General features: G+C 41.8%; 1 protein-coding gene across 4 annotated transcripts in view; it reads left to right on the top strand.

The window, feature by feature from the left end:
* fhip1aa (FHF complex subunit HOOK interacting protein 1Aa) overlaps nt 1-13397 on the top strand; it is a 159147-nt gene that overhangs the window by 23339 nt on the left and 122411 nt on the right. For all 4 annotated transcript variants that reach the window (XM_048526956.2, XM_059645280.1, XM_048527045.2 and 1 more), the window contains exon 2: nt 5486-5603. The gene's annotated coding sequence lies outside the window, so the exon portion shown is untranslated. The remainder of the gene's footprint in view (nt 1-5485; nt 5604-13397) is intronic.

Raw genomic sequence — 13397 nt, forward strand, 5'->3', positions numbered from 1 at the left:
CACAGACACTGGATCAAATGGCTTCCTTTTCTGCTGTTAGCACTTTATAATTCTAGGGTAGGTTAGTTGACAAGTGGGGCAAAAAAAGTGAACACAAATCACACATCAGCATTTTCACTTTCTTTGTTTGTATACTTTATTTTACAGTTGTTTATTTATGATTTGCTGGCAGTTTCAGCAAGATGTGAATTAAAATACCTGAAATTTGGTGCTATTGCAGTTTAATTATTGTTAGTGATGGTGGAATGGTCACAGTTGCTAATTTTCCATGGACTCATCATTACTTCACAGAAGTGAATTAGTTGATACAGAAAATACAGGGCTAGGAAATTAACTGAAACATATTGCATTGATGGTGTTTCCAATTGATTCTCTTGCAAAAAATAGTATGAAGGGAATTACTAAAGAGTCCTATTACATCAAATGGGTATCTGATAAAGAATTATGGACATTTATAACACAGAAAGTACTGTTCAGCTCACTGAGTCCACATTGGGGCTAAAAATGTGTCCCAGCCTAATTCTATTTATGATCTGTGCATCATACCCTTGAAGTACCATAATCTACAAGGCTATATCTAAGTGATTTAAAATATTAAGATGGTAGAGGTAGAAATTCTGACTGCGGGCAGTGAGCTCCGGATGCCCACTAAGTGAAATCTTTCTAAGGGAAAATACTTCCCTGAATACCTTCTAAGTTTCCCTTTGTTTACCTTAAATTTATGGTTACGGCCCCCTCAACTAAGGGAATAGGGCTTACCTACCCATTCTCTTTGTACCCTTCATAGTTTTATCTACTTCTGTTAGGGCCCTCTTAGCCCTTTGTTCCAAAGAAAGCAGGCCTGGCCTGTGAAATCTTTGCCCATAACTGAAGTTCTCTCATGTTGATAACGTTCTTGTAAATCTGCTCTGTGCATTATCTCTAATACTATCACATCTTCTATAGAACTGCATACAGCGTGTTATAATTCTTGTTTTATTTAGTTCCGTGTTGAGAGTAGCTGTAATAAGATATGATTGGAAAGATTCAGTAAAGATTGACTTGGAAAATTTTAAATCTTTGCAATCCAGGAAATTTTGAATGTTGGCACTTGTGCATTTGACCAATGATCATGTAAATTTTTAATTTGATGGTAGCCATGATGTGGAGGTGCTGGTGTTGGACTGGGGTGGACGTAAGTCACACAACTCCAGGTTATAGTCCAACAGGTTTATTCAAAATCAAAGTTTCATAGCGCTGCCCCTTCATCAGGCAAAGTGAGGAGAGGCACACAGGCACAGCATTTATAATCAAAGATAATACAAATGGTGTGAGTGGAGTGTTGACAGGTTGAATAATGTCTCTGCAGGTGATCAAGAGTAGCAGATGATGTGAGTAAAATGTCAACAGCTAATTCACAAATGAAGTGATGACCGATAATCAGATTAATTGAGGCAGAGAGGTATTTAGAAAAAAATCAATACTAAGGTGGTGCTGGAGACAGACCAAATGACTAGAATAACATGGGTACGAGTCACGTGCTGTGGGTCTAACTAAGGTAAAAAATAATCCAAAACTGTACAAATTAATTAAGGTTGAGAGATCATAACAAGTTATCAAGGTGATGGTGTCTAAACAGGACAGTAAGGAAGATTTTACAGAACAGTGTGGTGGTGTCACATGTCACGTGACAAGAGCCCAAGATCACAGTTGAGACCGACTTCATGGGTACCGAACTTAGCTATCAGTTTCTGCTTTAGTAATTCTGTGTTGTTGTGTATCTCGAAGGCTGCCTTGCAGGTCGCTCACCTGAAGATTGGAGTCTAAATGTCCTTGATCGCTGAAGTGTTCAGTGACTGGGAGGGAACATTCATGTCTGGCGATTCTGGCGCGGTGTCCATTCATCTGTTGTCTTAGTGTCTGCATGGTCTCACCAATGTATCACATCTTGGGACATCCTTGCCTGCAGCAAACAAGATGGACAGCATTGGCTCAGTCAGAGGAGCATCTGTCATGTACCTGGTGGTTGGTGTTCCCATATGTGATGGTAGTATCCCTGTCAATGATCTGGCATGTCTTGCAGAAGTTGCTATGGCAGTGTTGTGTGGTGTTGTGGTTGATGTTGTCCTGGATACTGGGTTGTTTGAGGCAAACAATGGTCTGTTTAAGGTTTGGTAGTTGTTTTGAAGCCAAGAAGTGGAGGTGTGGGGGGTGGGGATGATCTTGGCAAGATGTTCGTAACTGATAACATGCTGAAGGCTGTGAAGAACATGGCACTTCGGGGACGTATTGGACGATGAAGTGTACTGTATTGGTTGTGCCCTGCGTTTATCTTCTGAGGAGACTATTGTGATTTTTTTACTGTGCAGCACTGGAACTGGAGATCAATGAGTTGAGGATCGTATTCTGTTCTTATAACAGTGAAAAACCACAACAGCCATGTCACGAGACACTACGCCATGCTGTTGACAGCCTTCAACATGTTAATGATGATGACGAACATCTCGCCAAAATCATCCCTACGCCTCCACTTCTCTCATTCAGACAACTGCCAAATCTTAAACAGATAATCATTTGCAGCAAACTACTCAGCCTTCAGGACAACATTGACCACAACAACCCCTGCAAGACATGCCAGATCATCAACATAGTACCATCACACGTGAGAACACCACCCCCATCACGTACATAGCAGATATTTGTGGCTGGGCCAATGTTGTCTGTCTCATACACTACAGACAAGGATGCCCCAAGGCATGATACATTGGCGAGACAATGCAATGGCAATGGAGAATGAACACGGCACAACAGCAGTCAAGGGCATTTAGCCTCCGATCTTAAGATAGGCTGTCTGGAAGGATGCTTTTGAGATACACAACAACACAGAATTGCCGAGAAGAAACTGATAGCCTAGTTCTGTACCCGTGAAGATGGCCTCAAGCATGATCTCTGGTTCGTGTCATATGACGTGTGACCCCACCACACTTTTCTCCATCGTTAAAATCTTCCTTACTGTCCTGTTTTGACACCATCACCTTGATAACTTGTTATGATGTCTCTATCTCAAGTACTCCAAAACTGTACAAATTAATTCTTACTTTTGGTAAGACCCTCTGCATGCATCTCATACCCATCATGTTATTCCAGCCATTTGTTTTGTCTCCAGCGTCACCTTAGTTTTGTTTTTTTTTTAATTGGTATCTCTCAGCCTCAGTTAATCACTCCACTTGCGATTTAGCTGTTGACGCTTTACTCACATCGTCTAACGCTTAATCACCCACAGAGACTTACCATTTGGCCTGCTGATACTCCAGTCCCACCATTTGTATGATCTTTTGATCTCTCTGATTGCAAATTTTGTGCCTGTGTGCCACTCCTTACTTCACCTGATGAAGGGGCAGTGCTTTGTAAGCTCATGATTTCAAATAAACCTGATGGACAGTAATCCGGAGACTTCTGGCTGTAAATTTTTAGAGTCTTATGTCTCAAACCCTCGAGCTGTGCACAATTCCCAGCTAAGAGAATGGATATATGCAGATCACTCTCAGCATTTATGTAGGTCTGTGATATACTTATCCTTTTAAGAAATGTGCAAAAGCAGATCAGGATCATGTTCAGCATCCCGCCCAGACCTACCCTCCCCACTCCACTCCACGCAGTCTCTGTGACCTCACAGCTAATATGGCTAATCCACCTAATCTGCACAAGATTCCTGGTCCTTGAGTTCTCTTTTTTTTCTTCCTTTTGCCTTTACAGAGCAATTTAAGGAAATTTGTGCTGGCATGACCTACCTACCTTGATTTACTGTTTGAAAATACTACAATAAGTAACAATGACTTTTTAGACTAAATCCGTTTCCAAGTACTAAGATTTAAGCCATGCTTTCTTTGTTAGCTTGCAGAAGAAGCTGTTTAGTTGAAAGAAACGTTCACTTAATATTTTAGCTTCTCCAGCTGAAGTTGGCACCTTCAGTTGTGGTTTTATATGAAATACAATAGTTGGGCACAAAAGAGGCTTCAAAGTCATTTCTGGTGTAGGTGTGGCAGCACAGCAGCTCTGAGATAACCCTAGACTGATGTGTACTAGTCAGTTTAAGAGTCGGGTTGTGTGATTTTTTTGCTGACATCACTGGTTATTTTGGAGGGAATGAACTCTATCTTGGTGCTTGTAGAGTGAACATCTCCTTTTAATAACAGCTTGTTGTTAAACACTTTGACCGCTTATCCTTGAAAAGTAATATTGATGATCTTTATAAATTTGCACTGGTAACGTGAAGTGTTGTTAGACTAGAGCCTGGGTGTACGTTATTCTTAACTTTGCATTTTTTAAAATGAACAGAGAGAAAATCCTGTGGTGAGTATACTTTTGTTTGGCTGCTTGATGTCCACAGCTGGAACACTAGTTTGTAAAATGACCCCTTGTCATAGTCGTACAACAGAGAAACAGACCCTTCAGTCCAACCAATCCATGTTGACCATAATCCCAAATGAAACAAGTCCCACCTGCCAGTGCTAACCTGCTTTTAATTATTTTTAATCAACCTGACCCAGCATGTTATGACATGTTGGGTGCAAGTGGAACTTGAATTGAGACCTTCAGGCTGAGAAATTGGGATACTACCACTGCATCATATGGACCTTTTGAGTGTTGCTTCTAGATTGTGTAAAGGAGCCTAACTGATTATCTTAGACAAGTTGTTAGTGTAGCTATTGGCGCACTCAATTGTACAAGAACTGCCACCCAATTACAAAATCATAGAACAAACCATTCTTTCTGCAGCCAAAACAAGTGCATTCATCACTTTTGCCTTTTTCACTTCGGAGCCTGGCCACCTATGGTTTACTATTGCGTTTCCATTGGCAAGACCTTGGCCAATTAGAATCAACTTGCCAACCCAACAGCATCATTTTATCATTTCATATAAATTGTGATTATTTGAAACTTTTTACTTTCTTGAGCCTATCCTGATGTGTGCAACAGGAAAGAAATATTGACAGTGTTTCTTTTTTTTGGAATAATGTTCAAGTTTTGTAATACCAAATGACTTCCAACAAGTGAAGTGTAGAGTTTGACCAAAATAATTTTCAAATGCATCCACAGAAGTGCACCTCATCCTTTTAAATTCAGGATTCCTTGATTAGTAAGTGATAAGACAAGGTTCATTTATAGTCACTAAATGCATGCCTTTTCTTGCTATTCATAAATAATGATGGAGTATATTCCCTGTGAAATGCAGCAGTTGTGGTTGACACAAAGATATCTAACGTAAGTGCAGAAAAGTTAGGTTGCTGTTTTGCCATTGGCATTATTTTCCACCCGCCAGTTCAGGTAGCTATAAAAAATCCCGAAAAAAAAAAAAAAAACCGGGAATTTTCCGATGTCTTGGCCAACCTTCATCCTTCTTATAACACCACAAAAGATTAGTGCTTTGTATATGTGGCTCATGATAATCTGACTTTAGTGCTGACCTGCTGACCACTTTTTTTTTGCTCTTTCCTGTTGGTAGGGTCTTGCTGTGCGCAATTTGATTACCAACTTGTCCTGCAAAACAGCGGTTGTTGCACTTCAGAGGTAACTTATTGGCTGTGATTTACTTCGAAACATTTTGGAGATGTTATGTAAAGGTAAGTTAATTCTGTCTGTTTTCTACATAAAGATCTAAGTGAACAATACAAGGAATAAAATCTGAATTATAATATGAATAAATATTTTGAACAGCATAACAAGACATATATGAAATAATGACATGTTGAGGAAACATTCATTAATCGTGAGGGAAAGTGTTAAGTGTGTGAGATTATTTCTTTTTCGTTGGAGTGAACAAGGTACAGGGAAACCTCCCATGATATTTCAGTTGTGATCCAAAACAAGTTGCGTAGATCGTAAAGTAGAGTGACTTTGTAAAACTGGGGATGATTTGAATTGTCACTTGTGGTGCATTGGACATTTACTACTTCTGCCTTGGAACACTAATACTTACACCCTGTTCATTGTTGCACAGTTATGATGGCCAGATGGCTCAATTTTGCTTGGCAGTACCAATTTTTCACTAAAGGGCCTGGTGTCCCAACAGTTTTCTTCAAATTGCTCAAATGTCTGCGTTTTCCCCCCCCCTGCCTTTTTTACAACACGGCATCTGTATACTTTCTCTTCTTCGAGGCCCTTTTCCTTTTAGCTACCATTAAATCTGAGATTATAGTTTAAGCACGATCTCCTGCACCATGTCAACTGTGATATTTTAAAGCTCTGGATCAAAGCTTAAGACTTATGATTTAAGTTGACTATTTTTGTTCTCCCCCCCCCCCCCCCCCCTCTCTCTTCACATTCTCTCTTTACATTCACAATATCGATACGAAGGGGCCGTTTTGCAATGTGGGCAACTGAATCAAAGAAAACTAGGAATCCTTTTTGTTTGTCCCCAGCGATGCCTTTACTGTTTTGACAGGAGAGAGAGTACACTCCTTCCATGAGGCTAGAAATCGAACAATTGATGAAAGTGCACTGAATTCTTGAATTGAACATTTGGTACAGAACAGTGTACCTGCCACCGATACAAATAATTCAGTGCTTGCCATTTAGTTTGGAAGTGGTCTCCAATGAGATCTTGTTGCTTTAGGATATCATCCTTTCTTTTAATTTGCAACTTTTAATCTTCATAGAATCTCTACAATGTGGAAGTAAGTCTTAGGCCCATCGAGTCCACACCAACTCTACAAAGAGCATCCTACCCAGCCCTTGGCTAATGCACACAGCCTGCACATCCCTGGACACAATGGGAAATTTAGCACGGCCAATACACCTAATCTGTACATCTGTGAACTGTGGGAGGAAACCAGAGCACCTGAAGGAAGACATTCTCCCACACAGACACGGAGAGAATGTGAATACGCCACATAGACAGTCCCCAAGGCTGGACTCAAACCCAGCTCATGGTGTTGTGAGGCAGCAGTATTAAGCACTGAGCAACCATGTTGATTTTCATAGACACTTTACATAGTTAGGTAATTATTCTACTAGTATTGAAGAATGACAGGGAAAGTTTAGATGTATTGTAAATCAAAGTTTTGTTATCATCCTTAATTTATCTATGGGTCGATAAAACATTTTTCTCCTGGCACCGTGCCATCTCACCAAACCATCTCTGAAAGCCACACAATCTTGTGGCTTTGTACAGGCAGCTAATAATTGACTGTACTAATTGGATTTCCTACTCTGCTGGTTGTTATAGTGTGGTAAGGAAAGATGAGGCAACCACGGCTGATGAGGGAAATCAGGGACAGTGTAAAAGCAAAAGCCTACAATGTAGTGAAGATCAGTGGGAAGCCAAAAGATTGCGAAGCCTTCAAAAACCAGCAGAAGATAGCTATCAAAGCAATGGAAGGAGGAGGAGATGAAATATGATAGTAAGCTTGCAAGTAATATAAAATATAATTGCAAGAGTTTTTTTTCAGGTATCTAAAAGGTAAGGGAAGGAGTAGTAAACATTGGACCACTGGAAAATGAGCCTGGAGTAGTAATAATGGGGAAGGAAGAAATGGTAGAGGAAATGAATAGGTACTTTGCATCAGTTTTCACAGTGGATGACAGCAGAACTTTGAGAGTTTGCGGTAGAGGTGAGTGTAATGGCCATCACAAAGGAGAAAGTGCTGGGGAAACAGAAAGGTCTGAAGATGAATACATCACTGGAGCAGATGGGCTACACCCCAGGATTCTTAAGGAAATAGCTGAAGCGATTGTAGAGGCATTGATGGTAATCTTTCAGGAATCACTGGAGTCAGGGAGGGTTCCAGAGGATACAAAATGGATAATGAAACATTCCCAGTTAAGAAGGGAAAGAAGCAGAAGACTGGGATTATAGGCCAGACAGCCTGACCTCTGTCCTTTGTAAGATTGTAGAGTCCACTATTAAGGATGAGATTTCAGAGTACTCGGAAGTGCCTGGTAAAGTAGGGCTAAGTTAGGATGCCTTCATCATGGGGAGATCATGCCTGACAGATCTGTTTAAATTCTTTGAGGAGGTAATGAACAAATTAGATGAAGTAGAGCCAGTGGAGGTTATCAGTTTGGGCTTCCAGAACGCCCTTGGCACAGTGCCACATAGAAGAGTGCTGAATAAAGTAAGAGCCCATGGGCAAGGTACTAGCATGGATAGAGGATTGGCTGACTGCCAGAAGGCAGAGTGGGTTTAAAGGGTGTCTTTTTAGAATGGTAGCCGGTGACTAATGGAGTTCTGCAGAACTCTGTGTTGGGCCACAACTATTTATGTCATTTGTGTTTGGACGAAGGATCTGAGGTTATTGCTGCAAAGTTTGCAGGTGACACAAAGGTGGAGGGACAGGTCGTATAGAGGACACGGGCAGGTTGCAAAAAGACTTGGACAGGCTAGGAGAGTGAGCAAGGTGGTGGCAAATGGAATGCAATGTGGGAACGTGTGAGGTTAATCACATTGGTAGGAAGAATAGAGGCGTAGATTATTTTCTAAATGTGGAAAGCCTTTGGAAATCTGAAGCACAAAGGGACTTGGAGGTCCTAGTTCAGGTTTCTCTTAAGGTCAACGTGCATGTTCAATAGTAGGGTAAATGCAGTGCTAGCATTCGTTTCAAGAGGGCTTGATGACAATAGCAGGCTGTATAAGGCTCTGGTAAGACCACATTTGCAATATTGTGAGCAGACTGGGCCCTGTATCTAAGGAAGAACGTGTTTGCCTTCGAGGGAGTCCAGAGGGCATTCACAAGCATGATCTGGGAATGAAGCGTTTGTCACATAAAGAGCGATTGAGGACTCTGGGTCTGATCTTGATGGAGGTTAAGGGGAGATCTGATTGAAACTTCAAAACCTGAGAGGCCTGGAAAGATTGGATATGGAGAAGATGTTTCCACTAATAGGAGAGACGAGGACCCAAGGGCACAGATAGGTGTGTGTGCAACTTGATACTCTGAGTTCATCCACATGTTGCCATCTCCATGTATCGAACCAGACAATCGTCTTAGCATCTACATTTGGGTATTATGTTGTCCTGAAAGAAATTGTCATTTATTTATACATACCCCAGGAGCCATACCTGAAAACCACTTGCACAAAAGGGCTGCCTGAGTCATGGCAATGAATATAATAATTCTTTTGACTATCCCTGTGAGTGGGGAGTTTAGGTTGCTGGGCTAGGTAAGCTTCAGTTTCTAAAATTAACTCTGTAAATAAAAGGGAAACTTTAATAACGTGAGGCTTCCTTTAGTTTTTCCAGGATTTGAGTGTTGGGGAGTTGATAAAAAGGTGTATTTCTCAAAAAGAAATAAAAACTGACACTTTCAAGCCTTTGTTGCAAGAACAATAGAGTGGTTCATTAGACAACGCCTACAGTTAGAGGAAACCACAAAGATTTAAAGATGTTTTGCAGCAGTTGAAAAATAAAGCTCTAACTCCACAGTAGCTATTGCTACACTGGAGTTTAGGAAGCCCGGGCTAAGAGGATCAAACATGTAAAATGAGATTTGTATGACTGATCAGTGGGAATACTGCAGTCTGTGGAAAGTAGCAGTCAAATGCGGAAGGTGAGCCTGGCAAAGAGTGTTTAGATAATGATTCAATCATTGAGCACGGCTGTATAACCTTACTCGATGGTTCAATTGAAGTTTTACCTTATTTGGAGGAAAGAAAAAAAATTGCATTAATTAACCTCAAATAAACTATGATTAGGTAGTCAATTAATCTATGATGAGATTATGTGAGTGTGATTAAATTATAGAGCTAAACTAGGGCTACAGTGGCATGATGATAATGTCTTAACATCTGAGCCAGTGGTCTGGGTTCAAGTCCCACCTACCCCCATTATAGTTGTCTGAAAAGGTTGGTTTCAAAAATAACCACAGAACTGAATCTGATACAAGGTCTTCCATTTTAAGTTGATCCATTGAATGTCATTTTATTGTAATGGTATTCCAAATAGAGTCATTTTTGATGCTGTTTTGTGCCATTTCCCTGTGTTGTGCTGCATTGCCGTCCTCATAAACACTGTGTGTTTCATTGTATGCTGTATCCCTAAACTGATCTTGCTGCTCAGTATCTCTGGGCTTAGTTTAATGAAAAATAACAGTGTACCCTTCACAAGGTAGACCCCTGTAACTATACAATTTTCTGTTCTATTCAGTAATTGTTGTTATCCAGCATGTTATTTCAGAAAGGAACTCTGCACGTGTATTTCTCTGCATTTCAACACGTACATTTTTGTTCTGGACAAGAAATGTCAGCAGGAACCTAACTCTGGATTTAATGGTATTTCGTATTAGATGCGGAGGACGGCTATTGTTTGAGGGGAGAATAAGAGAGTTCTTGCAGTGATTGGTTATCAGTCCATTACTGTGTTATTGTTTTAAGAGCTAGATATGCTAATGTGCCAGGAGCAGGATAAACCCAGGTGGCCAAGGACCAGTTGCAGTCCAGGGGAAGTAAATTACAAGGAGAATATGGAGCTGGAGGAACACAGCAAGTCATGCAGCTTCAGAGGAGCAGGAAAGCTGATGTTTCGGGTTGGGACCCTTTGTCAGGACTAGGGATGGGAAAGGGAGCTGGGAAATAAATAGAGGGAGAAGGAGTGGGGATGGTGATAAGTGGATACAGCTAGGGGCTGGTAGACATTGGCCAGTGGGAAGAGTGGGGCTGATAGGTGAGAGAGAAGATGGACAGGTTGTGTCAGGTCAAGGAGGTTGGGAATGAGAGGGAGGATGAGGCTGGGGTGTGGGAGGATTTTGAAACTGGTGAATTCCATGTTCGGGCCATGGGACTGTAAGCTCCCAAGGTAAAACATGAGGTACTGTTCTTCCAGCTTGTGTGTGGCATTATTGTGATACTGGAGAAGGCGCAGGATGGACATGTCACTAAGGGAATGGGGGGGTGGGTGGCGTGCAGGGTTAAAACAGTTAGTGACCAGAAGGTGGTGTTGATGAGAGCAAACAGAGCAGATGTTCTGCAAATCAGTCACTGAGTCTGCACTTTGTCTCACTGATGTGGAGGAGGCCACATCAGGGGTGACGAATACTGTAGACCAGGGTGGAGGATGTACAGGTAAACCCCTGTCAGATGTGAAATTTTTTTTTGTTTTTGGCCTTGGATGGAGGTGAGAGGGGAAATGTAGGGGCAGATGGCGAACCTTCTGCAGTGGCAGGGTAAAGTGCTGGGTGTGGTGGGATTAGTGGGGAGTATGGAATGGATGAAAGAGTTGCAGAGTGAGTCCCTACGATAGACACATAGGGAGAGGTAGGGAAATATCTCTTTAATGGTGGGGCCAGATTGCAGGTGGCACAAGTGGTGTAGGATGATATGCTCTTTGCGGAGGTAAGTGGGGTGGTATGTGAAGACCAGGAGGACTCTGTCCTTATTTATCGAGGCAAGTGTGTATATGATTATAACTACCGATTGTAGTTTGAGCTCTGAAATGAATGTGCATGAGATTTTCAAATTAACTGAGTCCAAGCTATTTAACCTGTTTAATTTATTGATTTTAAAAAAAAAGGATATGGTGATCAGCACTTGGGACTTCTTTAAAATCAAAGAAGCAAACTTTCAACCACAGGAAAAGACCTTAGTCAAGATTTGAAGCAGTACAGAAGTTGTATCTATGCTTGGACACCAGAAAATTGATCACCATGGGAACAATGAATACTTAGTTTATGAAACTGAGAAGGAACAGGAGTAGGCCCTTTACCTCATTGAATGTGCTCTGCAATTTATTAAGACCATAGCTGATATGATTATTCACCATTCTTGCCTATCCCCAATAGCTTTTTGCACCCTTGTTTCTTGCGATATAATCTTTGGGATTCATGTATGCGCAAAAAATGGCTCAGAAGCTCAGCGGGTCTGGCAGAATCTGTGGAGAGAGAAACAGAGCTTCGAGTCTAGCACTGAGATAATGTGCACTGCAGATGCTGGAGAATCCAAGATAACAAAGGTTGGGCTGGATGAACACAGCAGGCCAAGCAGCATCTTAGGAGCACAAAAGCTGACGTTTCGGGCCTAGGCCCTTCATCAGAAGGGTCCTAAGATGCTGCTTGGCCTGCTGTGTTCATCTAGCTCCACACTTTGTTATCTTCGAGTCTAGTACAACTCTTTTAGAGCCCTTTGATTTTTTTGCTTAATTTCAGTATTCTAGCATGTACTTTGGTTTTAATTTGAGGATTTAATTATACATGTGTGTTGTAATATTATTTATTGTAATTTTGGCTTTTTGGTTTTTGAGTTTCTAACCAATGGGTTCACTGTATATCATGTAAATTCCATTGTGATTTTTTTTTAGGTAAGTTTTGATGCCTGGCTTTAGAGTGAACGTTTTTTGTGTACATCAGTAATGGACTTTGTGTCTTTTGTGGCCCAGCAAGGTAAATAATGGGGCCACAAGGACATGTTAGGGATTTCTAGAACATGTTCTTCATAAGCTTAAGGGGGATACCCATAGGTCAGACAAGGAGAATTGTTTTCTTTTTTAGTTTGGTGTGGTTCCTGTGACATCGTTGATGTAGGATGCTATGTAGATCAGTGCTCCTGAGAGGGGAGAGATTTTTGGGCCTAGACCCTTTTCTGATGAAGGGCCTAGGCCTGAAACGTCAGCTTTTGTGCTCCTGAGATGCTGCTTGGCCTGCTGTGTTCATCCAGCCTCACATTTTATTATCTTGTGAGAGATATATATGCGCGATTCAGCTGCACAGAGCAGCAGGCCTTTGGAATTTGACTATTTTATATTTGTTGCAACTTTTTGATGGCTAACCAACAAGACAGGCAATGTTCACTTTATTTGGCTGACCAAGATTAGAGCTCAGAAAACACAGAGACATAGTTTAGTAAAGTTGAGGTTGTCCTGAAGTGCATTCTGAGTCATGGGAAGCACAGAGACAGAAAGAAAGTGTGATCAACAAAAACAGGAACAGTCAATGGGGATAATAAAATGTGAGGCTGGACGAACACAGCAGGCCAAGCAGCATCTCAGGAGCACAAAAGCTGACGTTTCGGGCCTAGACCCTTCATCAGAGAGGGGGATGGTGGGAGGGAACTGGAATAAATAGGGAGAGAGGGGGAGGCGGACCGAAGATGGAGAGTAAAGAAGATAGGTGGGGAGGTAGGGAGGGGATAGGTCAGTCCAGGGAAGACGGACAGGTCAAGGAGGTGGGATGAGGTTAGTAGGTAGCGGGGGGTGCGGCTTGGGGTGGGAGGAAGGGATGGGTGAGAGGAAGAACCGGTTAGGGAGGCAGAGACAGGTTGGACTGGTTTTGGGATGCAGTGGGTGGGGGGGGAAGAGCTGGGCTGGTTGTGTGGTGCAGTGGGGGGAGGGGACGAACTGGGCTGGTTGAGGGATGCAGTAGGGGAAGGGGAGATTTTGAAACTGGTGAAGTCCACATTGATACCATATGGCTGCAGGGTTCCCAGGCGGA

The sequence above is a fragment of the Stegostoma tigrinum genome, chromosome 1 (assembly GCF_030684315.1).
Source record: "Stegostoma tigrinum isolate sSteTig4 chromosome 1, sSteTig4.hap1, whole genome shotgun sequence".
Classification (NCBI taxonomy): Eukaryota; Metazoa; Chordata; class Chondrichthyes; order Orectolobiformes; family Stegostomatidae; genus Stegostoma; species Stegostoma tigrinum.